At 45.8% G+C, this 17,977-nt stretch overlaps 1 protein-coding gene across 1 annotated transcript in view; it reads left to right on the forward strand.

Annotated features, from left to right (window-relative positions):
• Positions 1-17,977, forward strand: part of LOC135629755 (uncharacterized) — a 47,789-nt gene that overhangs the window by 28,686 nt on the left and 1,126 nt on the right. The window lies entirely within an intron of this gene.

Consider the following 17,977-nt stretch of genomic DNA (forward strand, 5'->3'; position numbering starts at 1 on the left):
GGGTAGCTAAGTCCCTTTGGACTCGTCGTCGCTTTTTCGTCCCTTTCGACCCCCTGCTTCAACACCTCTATATTCTCCAAGCAGTTCCTCTTGGTCGATAGAAAGACAGACTACAACTCTCATGTATGGCCTCTGTCATCATGTTGCAAAGTTCACACCGATTCTGTTCTCCTTAGCTTCCTTGGTAGCAACATTCGTTTACTCGGTCTTGTTCTCTGACTTGCTGGGCTCCCTTAAGCGAATATGGGCTCTAGAGCAATCCAACTCTCCAGCCGCTCTGATCATACCTCTACATGATCAAGTCCCTTCCATTGGACTCATTGGTACTTGCATTTGAACTTTTCTCTCAGTGGTATACAGCCCCCATATGCTGATGACCAAGGCTTTCATCCGATGCAAAATTCGATGTACGCACGGAAGACCTGCCTCTATTGTACCATGGCTTTCACTCTAATAAGACCCTAAGGTCTTATCGTAAAAGAAATGAAAGAAATGAAAGAAAAGGGGATGATCACTTCGAGGGGATCGGCCTCCTAGGGTTTGTCAAAAGACTTAATATTATTTTTTATAGATTGATTGCTTGATTCGTTGATTGACAAAAAGAAAGGGTTACATCATTATTTATAGAATTCCACCTAGGGTCCACTAGGACTTGGACTCTTAATAATAAATAAATATTAAATAAACCTCAACTTGACTTTAACTGAACTAAACAGACTCAATAAACATTATTTAAAAGCTCAGAAAAAGGGTCATAACAATTCCACCCTCTTCAAATCAGCCTTGTCCTTAAGGCTGAGCATAGGTCGGGGAGCTTCTCTTTCAGCACTTCAACCATAGGCTATATGCAGCGCATCACAACCCATTGATCAAGTAAATATGGTCTCCACTTTTTGATCATGTAAGCAGTAGGTCGTTCTTTCAGTGTAGTAATCATTGCAAGAAACTCCTGGCCTTGTATAATCAATTTTATCTTTGAACCTTTGCTATCACAAGTTAAAATCCGTCAATCAGCGATCTTTACTTCGAATCTGTCATAACCTTCAATGTGGTGGGCTAATCGGTCAACAGTCTCACTGCCCAGAAAATTATTAGTGCTACCAGTATCAATCAAAACTATAACATGCTGATGTTTCGGAGTTCTGCCAATTTTCATAGTTTGCGGGTTAGAGTAACTAGTTAATGCATGCATTGTATGTATGGTAGGTTCAACATCTTCATTAGAATCTATACCTTTATGATCGGAGTCCACATTCTTAGCTTCCGGTTCCTCTCCAATTGGTTCAATTATCAAAAGTTGCCCTTGTTTACATCGGTGCTTCATACTCCATTTTTCATCGCAATGCCAGCATAAACCCTTCGCTGATCTTTCTTTGAGTTATTCTCGGGTTAGTCTGCGAATGTTAGGATTTTGACTAGGAGTAGATGGGGAGTGTTGCTTGCTAATCACTTGTTTATTGGCACCTCTGTTTCGACGATATTCCATACTGATTTTTTCCTCATGCAGGCATGCAAATGAAATCGCAGCTATCATAGTGCGGGGTTGACGAGCCTTAACTTCACATCGGATCTCTGGAATAAGCCCTTCAATAAATGTATCCAGAAGTTGTCGTTCTAACCAATCTCTAGCTTGATTTGACAATCTTTCAAACCTGCTCTGATATTCCAACACTGTAGAAGTCTGACGAATTTTGGCGAGCTGCCTATCAACATTCTCGTATTCAGATGGTCCAAAGAGAATAACAAGTCTTCTCTTAAATGGCTCCTACGAGGAGACTCTGTGGCAAGTTTCGTACCAATCATACCATTGGATTGCATCTCCCTTTAGTTGGATTGAGGTTATTTCAACCTTGGATTATTCTAGAGTTCTGTGAAAACGAAAAAAATTTTCTACCCTAGAGATCCAATTGGTCGGATCTCCATCTTCCCATCTCGGAAATTCCACCTTCATCTGCCTTTTTCTTGTATTTCCAGATCTGTGTAACGTAGAACTTAAGCTCCTATCTTGTTGAAATTTATCGAGGCTCTCCAGTAGGCTCTTTTTGAAATCATTAAGTGTTTCTTGTAGTCGGTTCTCAATTCTGATTTCCAATGCTTTCATTTGTGCTTTCACTGAGTTATCGGTGGCTATTGCGTAAGACTGCAAATTTATAATCTCAACTCTTGTTTTTTGTGTCGGTTAAGGGCATCAGCACTGTTGATGCGAAGTTGCCGAAGAGGTGGACGCTGAGGGCAGTGTTGCAGTCGCTGCGTTAGAGGAAGAGTTGCTGCCCTGTTTCTGTCGCTGCGTGGGGTGAGAGCGCCGAGGGTTGGAAGGCGACTGCGTCGGTGTGGCTGTAGCTGCTGCGACCCAAGGGGGCGATCGTCGAGCAGTCGGGTTGAGGCTGTGGTGATGGCAACCTATAGTGAAGGCAACTTGCGGTTGCGGCAGAAGATGCTAAGCAAGGGGGAGGCGGCGTTAAAGCGGCCGGGGTTGAGAAGAGGAATTGGTGGTGCGTGCGTTGCTGGGGTTGAGGCAAGGCAGTGTACTTGCTGCGGTTGCTATGTGCGCTGCTGGAGGGCGGTTGATGCAGAACGAGGGGTTGGTCGTTGGTCGGGAGCAGCGGCAACAGTGGTTGCTGGACGGGAACTGCGGTGATCGGTGGCTGCGGTAGAAAATGCAAAGTTGCTCTGTTGTGGTCGTCGCGAGGAGGGGTGGTCGAGCGGTTGCGACTGCGACGGTTGCGACCCAAGGGAGGGCAATGATGCTTGTTGCGGTCGTTGCGTGGAGGGATCACTACTGCTGAGGGCTGGGAGGTAGCGATGGTGGTGTGGCTACGACAGCGCGGATGGAAGGCAGCATTGCTCTATCTCTGGCGCACTACGGAAGGAGGCGCTGGTGACGCCGAGGGATCACATGCGGTTAAGGAAATGGTGGTGGCTGCGGCGGTCGTGGTTGCCTTGTTTTGATCGCCGTGAGAATGGGGTGGTCGAGTGATTGCGGCTGCGACCCAAGGGGGGCAGCGATGGTGGTGCGATTGGGGTAGCGTCGTCGATGGTAGAAGCGACGAGGGGGTGGTCTGCTGGCTACAAAGTAGCGGCCGTGGCCCTTCACGCTCGAGCGAGATGGGGTAGCGAGGAGGACCAAATGATAAGAACTCTAAGGTTTTATTGTCAAAGAAAGAAGAGCTCTAATACCAAATGATAAGACCCTAAGGTCTTATCGTAAAAGAAATGGAAGAAAAGGGGATGATCACTTCGAGGGGATCGGCCTCCTTGATCACTTCGAGGGGATCAACCTCCTAAGGTTTATCAAAAGACTGAATAGTATTTTTCATAGATTGATTGCTTGATTCATTAATTGACAAAAAGAAAGGGTTACATCACTATTTATAGAGTTCCACCTAGGGTCCACCAGGACTTGGACTCTTAATAATAAATAAATATTAAATAAATCTCTACTTGACTCTAACTGAACTAAACAGACTCAATAAACATTATTCAAAAGCTAAAAAAAAAAAGGGTCCTAACACCCTTCTTGAATCCATAGCTGTTCTTGCTGTCGTATTATTCACCGAAGTGGAGCTCCCAGTAGCTCCTGATCATACCTCCGTATGATATAGTCCCTCACGGGACAAGATTCGTGTGTATAGCATTGCCACAAACTGTTCCACCACGATCCATTGCACCATAGCTCCTCCTGGTGACATCTCCATTGTATTCTGATCCTTGTGGGATGAACTCGAGTTGTGATCCCTTCATGTGTGGACTCTGCCAATACATTGTAGGGTCTTTTGCACCTTCGATTTTGTTTCCTCCTTTAGCAATCGACCTTCATCCACCCACTCTTGGGTCACACTTAGATGAAGCACCGCTCTAGGACAGTCTGTCGCCTAGTAGCTCCCGAAGTACATCGACTTCGCTGAAAATGGTGCACCATTGTCTGGATCCTGGGCCTCTGCCCCTATCAACACAATCTCCATTGTGCACTGCTTCCAAGGCCTTCTGAACTCAACTTCGCCTCCGCAAGTTGAGTCGCCTTAGTTCCTCCATCAAATGCTTCTCTGAGATAACGTGCATGTGCCCAGAAGCTCCCTTCGTCTTTGGCACCATGCTAGATGAGTTTGTTCCATCAGAATGAATGACTTATGGAACAACATGATCCCGCTCTTGCCTCTGCAAGAGTTCATGTCCTTGACCTCTGTTTAAGGAAAGCTCTGTGCCTCCGTTCCATGTTCTATCTTCTATACTGGCTCCCTTCATGCGGCTTCGGTATTTCGCCAAGTTACACCCAAGTTGCTCCGTTCCTCGATTTGCATTAAGTTGATGATGGTCCTCACGCCCACCATTCCACGAGTCAACCCTCTATTGAGTCTGATCTCCATATCGACTCTAAATGTGCCTTCATTTGTGTTGCCTTGGATCGCTCCCCCACTTGATCTCGCAATGCATCCCCCAATGCATTATCTCAAGCGAGATCATGTGACGACTCCTCGTCGCTCGCTCGGTCCGTTGAGTTTTGTGGAGTTGTTTTGAGGTACTCCTCCTCAACATGTGCGGTTCGTTGCACGTGGTTCTCCCTTTAGAGAGCCGGGACTTATTCCTCTTGGATATTTGTCCCGTTCGAGCAACATGTGTGGTCCGTTGCACATGGTTCTCCCTTTGAAGAGCCGGGACTTATCCCCCTTGGATATTTGTCCCGTTTAAGTAACTTCTCTCTTCGCCTGCTTTGATATTATCTGTCACCGACTTAGCTGGTTTTGCCTAAGTCGTGCGGCACCCTTGCGTGTCCGTCTGCAAAGGTCAGCCTCCTCGAGACCTATAAGCAATCATTTCAGCAAACACTACATAGTCAATGCAAATTACAAACAGACTTTACAAGCTCTGAACGGTCGTACAACAAAGGCTCCAAATGGTCCACTACAGACCGAAAGAAAATAGGGTTGCTAAGCCTACTGCTAGCCCTTTACATGTTGTGCAAAGCATGAACAAACCAAAAGACACAGACATATATAAGCATGATGCCGAACACCCCATTTACAATTTTGTCTGTGACAGCATGTCCCTTTAGAGTTGGCAGAGCTCAGAAAGCAGTTAGATGGACTACTAAATGGTGGTCTCATTCGTAGTTCTAAAGCACCATTCAGAGCTCCAGTTCTTTTTCAAAAGAAATAAGATGGGAGCCTCCGACTATGCGTTGACTATCGAGCCCTCAACAAGGTAACGGTGAAGAACAAGTATCCCATCCCGCTTATCGCGGACTTGTTCGACCAACTGGGCAAAGCAAAGTACTTCTCCAAACTCGACCTTCAGTCAGGGTACTAGCAGTTGCGTATTGCTGAAGGCGACGAAGCGAAAACTACTTGCGTGACTAGGTACGGAGCGTTTGAGTTCTTGGTGATGCCTTTTAGCTTAACCAACGCTCTGGCCATATTCTGCACTCTTATGAATCAACTATTCAAGGAGTATTTGGATAAGTTTGTGTTTGTCTAGTTGGACGATATTGTCGTCTACAGCCAAACGCTTGAGGAGCATATCGAGCACCTTTGGATAATTTTCAATGTTCTCAGGGAGAACACTTTGTTTGTGAAAAGGGAGAAGTGCTACTTTGCTCAAACGGAGATCTTATTCTTGGGGCATCGAATTGGTGATGGTTTCATTCGGATAGACAAATCAAAAGTGCAAGCTGTTGCGGAATGACGAACTCCAAAGAAGGCGCTGGAGTTGAGATCCTTCCTTGGTTTCATCAACTATTATCGGCGCTTCTTAGTTGGGTATTCGAAGCGTGCAACTCTACTGATGGAGTTGCAGAAGAAGAAGCAGCCTTGGTGATGGTCTGACAAATGTCAAGCTGCATTCCAAGATCTAAAGATTGCTGTGTTGGAAGAACTAGTGCTCAAATTGCCAGACTATGAGGAGCCCTTCGAAGTCTATACAGATGCTTTAGATTTCGCTATTGGGGGAGTACTCATGCAAGAGGGTCACCCGGTGGCCTACAAAAGCTGCAAGCTCAACGAGAGTAAGCAGCGGTATCTGTTGCACGAGAAGGAGATGACAGTGGTGGTCCACTGTCTACGAGTTTGGTGGCACTACCTTCTTGGATCGCGATTTGTGCTGAGGACGGAGAACATCGCTTTGAGTTACTTATAAACTCAAAAGAAACTCTCCCCGAAGCAAGTACGATGGTAGGACTTCCTAGCCGAATTTGATATGACAATGGAGTATAAGCCCGGAAGAGCAAATGTCGTGATCGATGCGTTGAGCCGGAAAGTGGAGCAGGTGAATGCCATGCAATTGGAAGGCGGAGGCCAAGCAAGTCAGTTGCACTCCAACTTCCTTTCCAAAATTAGGGATTGACTGTATAGTGATCCCCAGGCAGTAACCTTGATGCAACTAATCAAAGAAGGCAAGGCATGATGATTTTGGGTCCAGGAGGGACTCGCCTATACCAAAGGGTATAGGGTTTATGTTTCTCGAGTGGACAATTTGAGGCGCGAACTCTTCAGAGAGTGTCACGATTCCTTTTGGGCAGGACATCCGGGCATTCACCGAACATTGGCTCTCGTGGAGAGGGCCTTCTACTCGTCGAAGATGGGGACTGATGTGGAGGAATATGTTCGAACGTGTCTTACTTGCCAACAAGATAAGGTGGAGCAGCGGAAGCCAGTAGGACTTTTGGAGTTGTTGCCCATACTAGAAAGGTCGTGGGAGAGCATTTCTTTGGATTTCATATCAAGCTTGCCAGCAGTAGGGGGACTCGGATCGATACTTGTGGTGGTCGATTGATTTTCAAAGTGTGTAATTTTCATTGCTGCACCTCTACACTATTCAGCAGAGGAGGCAACCAATCTGATGATGAAGAATGTAGTGAAGTATTGGTTTGTTCCACACAATATCATCAATGATCGAGACGCTCGGTTCCTGGGACAGTTCTGGACCGAGCTATTCAAATTGTTAGGGTCTAAGTTATACTTCTCCATAAACCTTTATCCTCAGACGGATGGTCAACCGAAATGATAAACTCGCTCCTTAAGCAATATCTTCGGCACTACATGAGTGCCAACCAACGAGATTGGGTGAAGCTGTTAGACATAGCCCAATTCTCCTACAACTTGCAGCGGAGCTCTACGTCCAACAAGAGCCCCTTCGAGATCATTACAGGATAACAGCTATCGACTCCTCACACCTTAGCTATCGGGTATACTGGGAGTAGTCCGTCAGTATATCACTTTACAAAAGAATGGCATTGAAATGCAAATAATGCACGGGCTTACATGGAGAAGGCGACCAAAAAGATAAAGAAGTGGGTAGACTTGGGAAGGCGACCACAATAGTTCAAAGTCGATGATTTGGTGTTGGTGAAGCTCTTACCAATATCACTCCAATTCTTTAGGCACAAAGTACATAAAAGATTGGTGTGCAAGTATGAAGGGCCCTTCCCAATTATAGGGTGGGCAACGTCTCCTATAAGTTGCAGCTACCTGTCACGGACTTAGCTGGTTTTGCCTAAGTCGTGCGGCACCCTTGCGTGTCCGTCCGCAAAGGTCAGCCTCCCCGAAGTCTCCCATGTCCCTTAGGACCCACGAAAGAGAGAACGGGTTAGAGAAAACGCCTCAATCGGGATCCACAAGCAAACATCTCCGAAAAACACTTCATAGACAATGCAAATTACAAACAGACTTTACAAGCTCTAAACAGTTGCACAACAAAAGGTAAAATGGTCCATTACAGATCGAAAATCTCTTGCACGTGTCCACATGACACAACCTTTATTTACAAGCCTAAAGAGGCTACCAACCCGACTAAAATGGGACTATTAAGCCTTCGGTCGCCCCTCTATATGCTGTACAAGGCATGAATATGCCAAAAGACACGGACATACATAAGCATTACATCAAACATCTTGTTTAGAAGTTTGTCTGTGACATTCTCCCTCACTTATTCCTTCGACGTCCTCGTCGAAGCCTTTGTGAACACTACAACTCCTCGCCTTTGCTGAGTCTTCAATCTTCCGCTCCAGCTGCAATGTGCCTCTTGGCTCCCAACTGCTCTCCGCTGCTGTTTTTGAGTAGTCGAACCTTTGATCCGTCATGCTGCTTCAACTCACCAATAACTCTGACTCTGGTGTGGGGTTGGCTGAGTTGTGTTGATCCTTGTTGATTCCTGCGGATCCCCCAGATGAAGGAAAAGACCATCCTTACTACGCCAGTCTCTCAAATTTCTCATGCTGCTTGAACTAGGTGGATGCTTGTTGGAGCTTTAACGAGCATCGTCTCGCAAACTTCTGAAGTTTTGGGTCCTTCCTCCACAAAATTTGCTCATTGACTCTTCTTTCACTTAGTTGTCACATCCAAGTAGGTTCGCATCACTTCCGCTTTCGATTGGCATTTCGTTGGGAAATGAAGCGGACAATCTACTCTCAATAGCACTGATCACCGTTGGTGAGGATTTAACAACTATTGTCTTCCATTATCTTCGAAGGGTCTTTGAACTTGTGCAGAGCTCCTCTGCTGGATAGATAAGAGAATTGGGGTACTCGGTTTCGCCCATTCTCTTAAGAGTTGGAAGGCAAAGGTTACTTGACTTCGCCCGCATCCCCGAGGTTGTACTCCATGCATCGAGCTGGTTACTGGCCTTCGCCTGCTCTTTGCTCACACTTCTGAAGCACTTGAAGTGTTTGCACTCCTTGCGTTGAGTTAGTTACTGTGATTCACCTTCTCAATGCCATCGAACTTCTGGAATGCAGGAAGTTTTCACCCCAACTTGGAGTAATTCTCTCATAGGTTTGGTCGCCTCTGGGATTGTACCGTCTTCTCTATCAACCCTGCCGCCTACTCCACTGAGTAGCAAAGGTACAGCACCGCGTACTGCCTGCTTCGTTCCTTGGTTATGCACTCTTGCATGACCCGAAGTCCTTCACTTTCGGCTATCTTGATGAGAAGCTCATTGACATCGGTCTTACGAAGTTCCTCGGCCTCTGCCCTTCAGCCTTGTCTCGGTACTTGGAGATTGCCTCTGCATGCTCCACCTCCTCGGCCCCTTTCACGACCAAGCGCTCTCCCTCCATGAGAGCAAGGGATCAATGACTTTCACGGAAGTCCCGCCTCTGCGGTACCATGGCGCTGCCATGCCCATGGCCCTACTATCCGTCGCCTTGCATCTGCATCCCTTTTCTTCACGATCAGTAGATATGTCTCCGTGGCACTCCTCTGAGTCCACCTCCATTCTAACTGATGCTTGATTTTGGGTAGCTAAGTCCCTCTGGACTCGTCGTCGCTTCCTCGCCTTTTTCGACCCCCTGCTTCAACACCTCTGTGTTCTCCAAGCAGTCTGTTTGGTCGATGGAAAGACAGACTGCAACTCCCATGCATGGCCTCTGCCATCGCGTTGTAGGGTTTGCACCGATTCTGTTCTCCTTAGCTTCCTTGGTAGTAACGTTCGCTTACTCGGCCTTGTCCTCTGACTTGCCGGGCTCCCTTAAGCGAATATGAGCTCTGGAGCAGTCCAACTCTCCAGCTGCTTCGATCATACCTCTGCATGATCAAGTCCCTCCCATGGGACTCACTGGTACTTGCATTCGAACTTTTCCCTTGGTGGAACCCAATCCCCATATGCTGATGACCAAGGTTTTCATCCAATGCAAAATTCGATGCACGTCCGGAAGACCCGCCTCTGCGGTACCATGGCCTTCACTCCTTGAATCCATAGCCCTTCTTGTCGTCGTGTTGTTCACCGAAGTGGAGCCTCCAGTAGCTCCCGATCATACCTCCATATGATCTAATCCCTCACGGGACTATGTCGTGTGTATCGTATTGCCACGAACTGTTCCACCACGATCCGCTGCACCATGTCGCCTCCTGGTGACATCTCCATTGCATTATGATCCTTGTGGAATAAACTCGAATTGTGAACCCTCCATGTGTGGCCTCTACTAATACATCGCAGGGTCTCTTCCACCTTCGATTTTGTTCGCTCCTTTGGCAATCGACCTTCATCCACCCACTCTTGGGTCACACCTAGATGAAGCACCGCTCTAGGACAGTCCGTCGCCTAGTAGCTCCCGAAGTCCACCGACTTCACTGTAATTTGTGCACCATTGTCTGGATCCTGGGCCTCTGCCCCTACCAGCACAATCTCCGCTGCGCATCGCTTCTTTCATGGCAACTTGAATGGCAACACTGTGGCATATTCTTCAAGAGTAACCACCTCTGAGTCCTCTTGCCCCGTGCTAAGGCTTTCTGAACCTAATTTCGCCTCCGCAAATTGAGTTGCCTTAGTTCCTCCATCGAATGCTTCTCCGAGATAAGGTGCATGTGCCCAAAAGCTCCCTTTGTCTTCGGCACCATGCAAGATGAGTCCGCTCCGTCAGAATGAAGGACCCATGGAACAACATGATCCTACTCTTGTCTCTCCAAGAGTTCATGTCCTTGACCTCTGTCTAAGAAAAGCACTGTGCCTCTGCTCCATGTTCCAACTTCTATGCTGGCTCCCTTCATGCGGCTTGAGTACTTCGCCAAGTTACACCCAAGTTGCTCCGCTCGTTTTTGCATTGAGTTGATGGTGGCCCTCGTGCCCACCATTCCACGGGTCAGCCCTCCCTTGAGTCCGATCTCCATATCGACTCCAAGTGTGCCTTCATTTGTGTTGCTTTGGGTCGCTCCCCCACTTGATCTCGCAATGCATCCACCAATGCATTCTCTCAAGCGAGATCATGCGACGACTCCTCGTCGCTTGCTCAGTCCATTGAGCTTCGTGGAGTCGTTGTTTGTTGAGGTACTCCTCAACATGTGAGGTCCGTCTCACATGATTCTCCCTCTAGAGAGCCGGGACTTATCCCTCCTGGATAACTGTCCCGTTGGAGCAATATCTCTCTTCGTTTCGGAGACCACCATCCTCTTGGACTACTCCGATCTGCTGAGCAAACTGTGTATTGTTCTGGCTCCTGCAAACGCACTTGCTAGATTGCGACTCCACGTTAATACAGCTCCCGCTGCACCACTCAAGGCCTAGCAACATGCTGAACTCGTTGCACACTTCAACCTCCTACCGACGTATCCTTCACATGCCGAAGAGAAAGTTTCAATGCTCCATGGTGCCGAGTTTCGGTCACCTTGGGATGGCCACGAACATTCCATCGTCCGCATACAAGCCCATGCATGAGTACCAAATTCTTCGAGTTAGCAATTCCCCTCACCTTTGTGAGCTTTGCATAACTCTTTTGGTCGTTGAGCAACTCATTCCACCTTGCATGGTCTCATCCTTTACCAAGCGCCTCGCTTGCCTTGAGCACCATCAAGTATGGTTGTCAACGTTGAGCCGTAGCTCAAACTTAACCATCCCAACCTTTATGCGCTCCGCATTCTTCCAAGCTTATCTGTTCTCGTGGTGCCTCTTGCGCAAAAGGTTGGCCATTCTTCTGAATGCCAATCTCAGATGCCCGCTCCTCCGAGCGACTCCTTTTCCCTACATCTCTATGCCTGTTTTCCCCCAAACGTTCACGCGTGTGCTGACTGCCCTCAACGCAGCCCCGCTAGGTCCCCCACATTTGCATGTTAAGTGTTTCTATGAGTGCTTGTCCCGCTCTGACACTATCTGTCACGGACTTAGCTAGTTTTGCCTAAGTCGTGCGGCACCCTTGCGTGTCCGTCCACAAAGGTCAGCCTCCCCGAAGTCTCCCATGTCCCTTAGGACCCACGAAAGAGAGAACGGGTTAGAGAAAACGCCTCAATCGGAATCCACAAGCAAACATCTCTGAAAAACACTTTATAGACAATGCAAATTACAAACAGACTTTACAAGCTCTGAACAGTTGCACAACAAAGGGTAAAATGGTCCATTACAGACCGAAAATCTCTCGCACGTGTCCACATGACACAACCTTTATTTACAAGCCTAAAGAGGCCACCAACCCAACTAAAATGGGACTATTAAGCCTTCGGCCGCCCCTCTATATGCTGTACAATGCATGAACATGCCAAAAGACACGGACATACATAAGCATTACATCAAAATCTTGTTTAGAAGTTTGTCCGTGATATACCGGCGTGGCTCAAAATTTACAATGTTTTTCACACCAGCAATATGAAAGCCTACCACTTAGATATGCAAGATGCTTCTCAAAGTATTCCAACTCGACTCCCCCCACCAAAACCTTCTACGAGAAGCGAGTTGAAACCATTTTAGCGAATCGTAAGATAAAGCTACCCAATGGAGCTAAGCAGACCGAGTACTTGGCGAAGTGGCGAAAGCTACCTCGAACTGAAGCTAGTTGGGAGCCCGAAGATGCCCTACGACATGAAGAAGCGGTCGTAAACAACTACCAACAAGCGTCGACGAGGGCATCGATAGTTTAAGTGGGGGAGAATGTCACGGTCGGTCGTCGTGCACCCGCAACAACTTCGTTCAACGAATCGTTCATCGCTTTTGTATGCTTGTACATAGACATGATAGGATGCTTTGCCTTGGTTTTGTATGTTTTTGCTTGGAAAATGTAAGCAACGATAGTTCGCAGTGCTACAATGCGACCATTCGTCGCGCCGTGCCGAACTACCCCAAAATGGCTTTGTTTTCGCATGCCACGACTTGTTTTTTGCCAACCGTAGCTGCATACGAAACATCAGCCATCTCAGCACCCTGGAACCCCCTGAGTTGTCACGGGCTTAGCTGGTTTTGCCTAAGTCGTGCGGCACCTTTGCGTGTCCGCCTGCAAAGGTCAGCCTCTCTGAAACCTCCCATGGCCCCTTAGGACCTACAAAAGAAAAAACGGGTTAGAGAAGGTGCCTCACTCGGGATCCACAAGCAAACCTTTCAGGAAACACTTCATAGACAATGCAAATTACAAACAGACTTTACAAGCTCTGAACGGTTGCACAACAAAGGGTCAAAATGGTCCACTACAGATCGAATTCTCTCACAAGTGTTCACATGACACAACCTTTATTTACAAGCCTAAAACGGCCACCAAACCCAACTAAAATGGGGCTGTTAAGCCTTCGACCGCCCCTCTGTATGCTGTACAAAGCATGAACGAACCAAAAGACACGGACATACATAAGTATTACATCAAACATCCTGTTAAGAATTTTGTCTGTGACAGGGTGGCACAGGGCTAGATGGGGCTTCGGTATATTGTCGGGCGTTGAACAATCTTCACAAGTTCGCACATTGACTTGACAGGAACTTGCCTTCGCGCCCGGCACCCGGTTAGTAGTTGTTTGTGGACTTGCAATTGTTCGTTCTACCTTCGAAAGTCCTTGTTTTCTCCTTCCTCTCTTTTCTCTCTTGCACTCAAGGTGCTTGCTGAATTACTTGTAAAGCTTCCCTCTTCACGAGACGTCGGGATTTGTCCGTCACTCGTTTTCGATCTGATCGACTTTCTGTTTTACAGGTCCTTCGGGACCTGTACAAGGTTGCAACTAGGCTGACCCTTTGTGGACGCATATGTCGCAAGGGTGCCTTATAACTTAGGCAATCCTAGCTAAGTCCGAGGAGTTGGCGCAAGGGTGCTTCATGACTTAGGCAACTCTAGCTAGGTCCGTGACTTTGCCGCAAGGGTGCCTCATGACTTAGGCAATTCCAGCTAAGTCTGTGACATCGCGGCTGTAGTCGTCGGTCACTGCTGTTGCTTCCCGGCCAGCAACCATTACCACCGTTGCTCCCGGCCAGCGACCACCGCCCTTGTTCTATCGCAGTTGCCCTCCAATCGCGCACGCAGCAACCGCAGCAAGCCTTTACACTCCCTTGCCTCAGCCTCGGCCGCTCGGCGATCGCTCCCCTTAGGTTGCAACAATCGCAACAAGTCTTTATGCTGCCCTGCCTCAACCCCTACTGCAATCGTCGGTCACCACTTTTTCCTCCCCTTTTGCTATTGCTTCCCGACCAGCGACCATCGTCGACGCTGCTTCCTAGTTGCAACACCACTGTTGCCTCTCGACCTTGACAGCAACCTCCCCTCCTTGCGGTGATCAAAATAGGGCAACTCTACATCTTCTGCCGCAGCCGTCGGTCACCACTGTTGCTTCTCGGCTAGCAACCACCATCGCTGCTGCTCCCGGCCAATGACCACCCCCCTTGTTTCGTCGCAACCGCCCACTAGCCGTGCACTCAGTGACCACAACAAGCCTTTACGCTGCCCTGCCTCAACCTCGATCGCTTGGCAATCGCGACCCAAAGTCTTTATGCTTCCCTGCCTCAACCCCGATCGCTCGGTGATCGCTCCCCTTAGGTCGCAGCAACTGCAGCCACACACGTAGCCATCCTCAGTCGCTTCCCATGCCGATGTCGTCGCCTTCCAGCCCCTACAGCCTCACCCCATGCACCAACAGAAACAGGGCAGCAACTTTTCCTCCTCGTAGCAAGCCTTTACGCTGCCCTCGGCGTTCGCTTCCTTGGCAGCTTTGTGTTCCCTTACGCCCTCAACGTTGCCCTAGTCCAAACTTCACAGCAGTCGCACCGAATAGTGCACAGTACTGATGCCCTTGACCCGACACCAAAAACAACAGTTGGAGATTATAAATCTGTAGTTTTACGTAATGGCTACCGATAACTCAGTGAAAGCCTAATTAGAAGCCTTGGAAATTAGAATTGAGAACCAACTGTAAGAAACCCTTAACGATTTTAAAAAGAGTCTATTGGAGAGCTTCAGCAAGTTTCAAGATGAAAGTTCAAATCTTACATTGAACCGATCTGGAGACACAGGGAAAAGAAACAAAGAACATGACACAAGCTATCCACGAAGGTGGAATTTCCAAGATGGGAAGATGAAGATCTGACCAGTTGGATCTCTAAGGCAAAAAATTTTTTTCATTTTCACACAACTCCAAAAGAATCCAAGGTGAAAATAGCTTCAATCTTACTAGATGGAGATGTAATCCAATGGTATGATTGGTACGAAACCTGCCAAGGGGTCCCCTTGTGGAAGCAATTCAAGAGAAGGCTTCTCGTTCGCTTTGGACCATCTGAATATGAGAATGTTGATAGGCAACTCGCTAAAATTCGTTAGATTTCTACAGTGCTAGAATATCAGAGCAGATTTGAACGATTGTCAAATCAAGCTAGAGGCTGGTCCGAACGACAATTGGTGGGAACATTTATTGAAGGACTTAATCCAGATATCTGGTGTGAAGACAAAGTTCGCCAACCCCACTATGATAGTTGCAATCTTGTTTGCACGCTTGCATGTGGAAAAAAATTAGCAGGGAAAATCATCGAAATATAAGTGATAACAAACAAATGAATAGCAAGCCACCCGCCCCATCTATTCCTAGTCGAAATTCTAACACCCGAAGACTAACCCGAGAAGAACACAAAGAAAGATCAGCGAAGGGTTTGTGTTGGCACTGTGATGAAAAGTGGAGTAAGGAGCACCGATGTAAACAAGGGCAACTTCTGATGATTGAACCAATTGGGGAGGAACCGAAAGCTAACAATGTGGACTCCGATCATGAAAGTATGGATTCTTATGAAGATGTTAGACCTATCATATATACAGTGTATGCATTAGCCGGCTACTCTAACCTGCAAACTATGAAAGTTTGAGGAACTTTGGAACATCAACATACTACAGTTTTGATTGATACTAGTAGCACTAACAATTTTATGGACAATAAGGTTGTTGACAAATTGGTCTACCACATTGAAGGTTGTGACAAATTCAAAGTAAAGGTCACTCAGGGACGGATTTTAACTTATGATAGCAAATGTTCGAAGGTAAAATTGATTATACAGGGCCAAGAGTTGCTTGTGGACTTCTTTTTGCTACCCTTGGAAGACTTCGAAGTGGTGCTTGGAATTGAATGATTATCAAACCCTGGGTGATGTTTCTTGAAATTTTTTTAAACTAATCATAAAGTTTTTTATTAATGAAAAGCAAGTGATCCTAAAGGAAAGACATGGAAGTAAGGTCATAACTGCCACTAGCCATCGGATGGAGAGGGTTCTTCAGAAGATTGCAACGATTACTACACTGAAAGGCCGACCTATTGCTTACACTATCAAAAAGTGGAGATCGTACTTACTTGATCAATGGGTTGTGATGCGTCATAGATACTCTATGACTGAAGTGCCGAAAGAGAAGCTCCCCGAGTTTGATGCTGCTCAGCCTTGAGGACAAGGCTGATTTGAAGGGAGAGGAATTGTTATGATCCCTTTATTTTCTGAGCTTCGAATAAATGTTTTATTGAGTTGGTCTAGTCCACTAAGAGTTGGATAGGAGTTTATTTGATATTTATTTATTTATTAAGAGTCCAAGTCCTAGTGGACTCTGGATGGAACTCTATAAATAGGGATGTATCTATTTCTTTTCGGTAAACAATGAAATATTATTCAGTCTTTTGACAAACCCTAGGAGCTTGATCCCCTTGAAGTGATCATCCCCTTTTCTCTCATTTCTTCTATGATAAAACCCTAGGGTCTTATCAGGTTGATACCAATATTTTATTTCAATTCTCCGATATTGCAAATTATGTTTTATTCGTAATGGAAATTTTGTTGATTCCACCTGATGAAGTGGATTTTTCTTTTTCGTTTCTTCCCGTTGAATTGTGCATGTACGTTTTCGTTCTTTTTTCTTTTTCACTATACCTTGAGAATCAGACAAGTGAATGATAAACATTATGCATCTGTTAGCCATGTGGTTAACTTGTAATTCGTGTTGCAACTATTTAATTTCAAATATAGGTGCAGCCTGTTTACATTTCGACTACTACTGAGGTCACGAGTTTGATTCATTATTAGCCTTTAGGGCCTAATGTTCAACTTTTTTTTTTTTCTCACAAATTTGGTGTCACATGTAAGCATTGGGCAATCCTTGGCGTATAGCATCTTCCATTCTAGAATGTTTACCAGTTTAAAGGTGCTGAAAGCCAGATATTTTATGGATTTGTAAGAACTACATTACTGTAACTTTATAACAAACTAAAGAAATTTGAAAGTTAGTAGCCTGCTTAATTATATTTCTAGATTTTGATGTATGTTTGAGCAATAATAGACAGTAAAATTGGAGATCGTTTATTGTTGCCAAATGTGTTTCTGTTGCTTTATCTTTTATGGATATCATAATACCATATGGTGGATTGCTACAACTTTCTGCTTTGATACTTGCATAAACACAACACCTCCTTGCAAATATTGATCTGATGTAGGTTCAGGATCTGTCAGTGAAATTACAAGTTCCCTGCATAATAGATCTTACTTCCTATCAAGTCTATCATGATAATATTAATTAATATATAGCTTGACCTTGTTGCTAATGCACCAAGCCAAACTTTAAACAAAAAGTGACAACATAAAATTCACCAATGGATCTTTTGCATAAAAAATAGCTAGAGGATGAAAAGACAACTTCCTGCTTGAAGATGTCAAGTTGTTTGACAACATGTGATCAGATTTCTTATATATTCAACGTGTAGAGCCTATGGCTAAATAAGCATGTGACTGTTGGGCAACTTTGAATGGTTACTTTTGGGTGCTTCCTTTCTTGCTTCAGTATTTATCAGGAATTATCATGATTGTTCTGTCATTTTAATATGTTACACTGTGATCCGCAAAATAATACTTGCTACAGATATTTTCATGTAAGCATAACATTGAATGTTTTATTTTTCTAAATTTTGATCTGATTTTTCCTACTAGTAACCTTGAATTTTTCAACAATACATTCTATTTACCAAATGTTTCTAGGGCACAAGTGCAGTGGGCTAGTGCATATGAAAGAGATTACAGTGGGTTGTTGGTGACTAATTTGTTTACAGGAAGCACCTTATTTGGACCTTACTTAATATATGATACAAAAATATATATCAACTGTAAAGGGTTATTGGGTTCAAATGGATGAATCTATTCTTCTGTATGATGGTGAAAGAATTTATTGTGCCGTTGGAATTTCCAAGTGATGAACTGAAAGAAAAGGGGGAACAGAGAGAGAGGAAGTGGAGTATGGTCCTTGAGGAGGGCCAATAGGAAGGTGAGGAGGATTGTTTTCTTGCTAGAGCACAGAATG

Source organism: Musa acuminata, chromosome BXJ3-1, assembly GCF_036884655.1.
Source record: "Musa acuminata AAA Group cultivar baxijiao chromosome BXJ3-1, Cavendish_Baxijiao_AAA, whole genome shotgun sequence".
Taxonomy (NCBI): domain Eukaryota; kingdom Viridiplantae; phylum Streptophyta; class Magnoliopsida; order Zingiberales; family Musaceae; genus Musa; species Musa acuminata.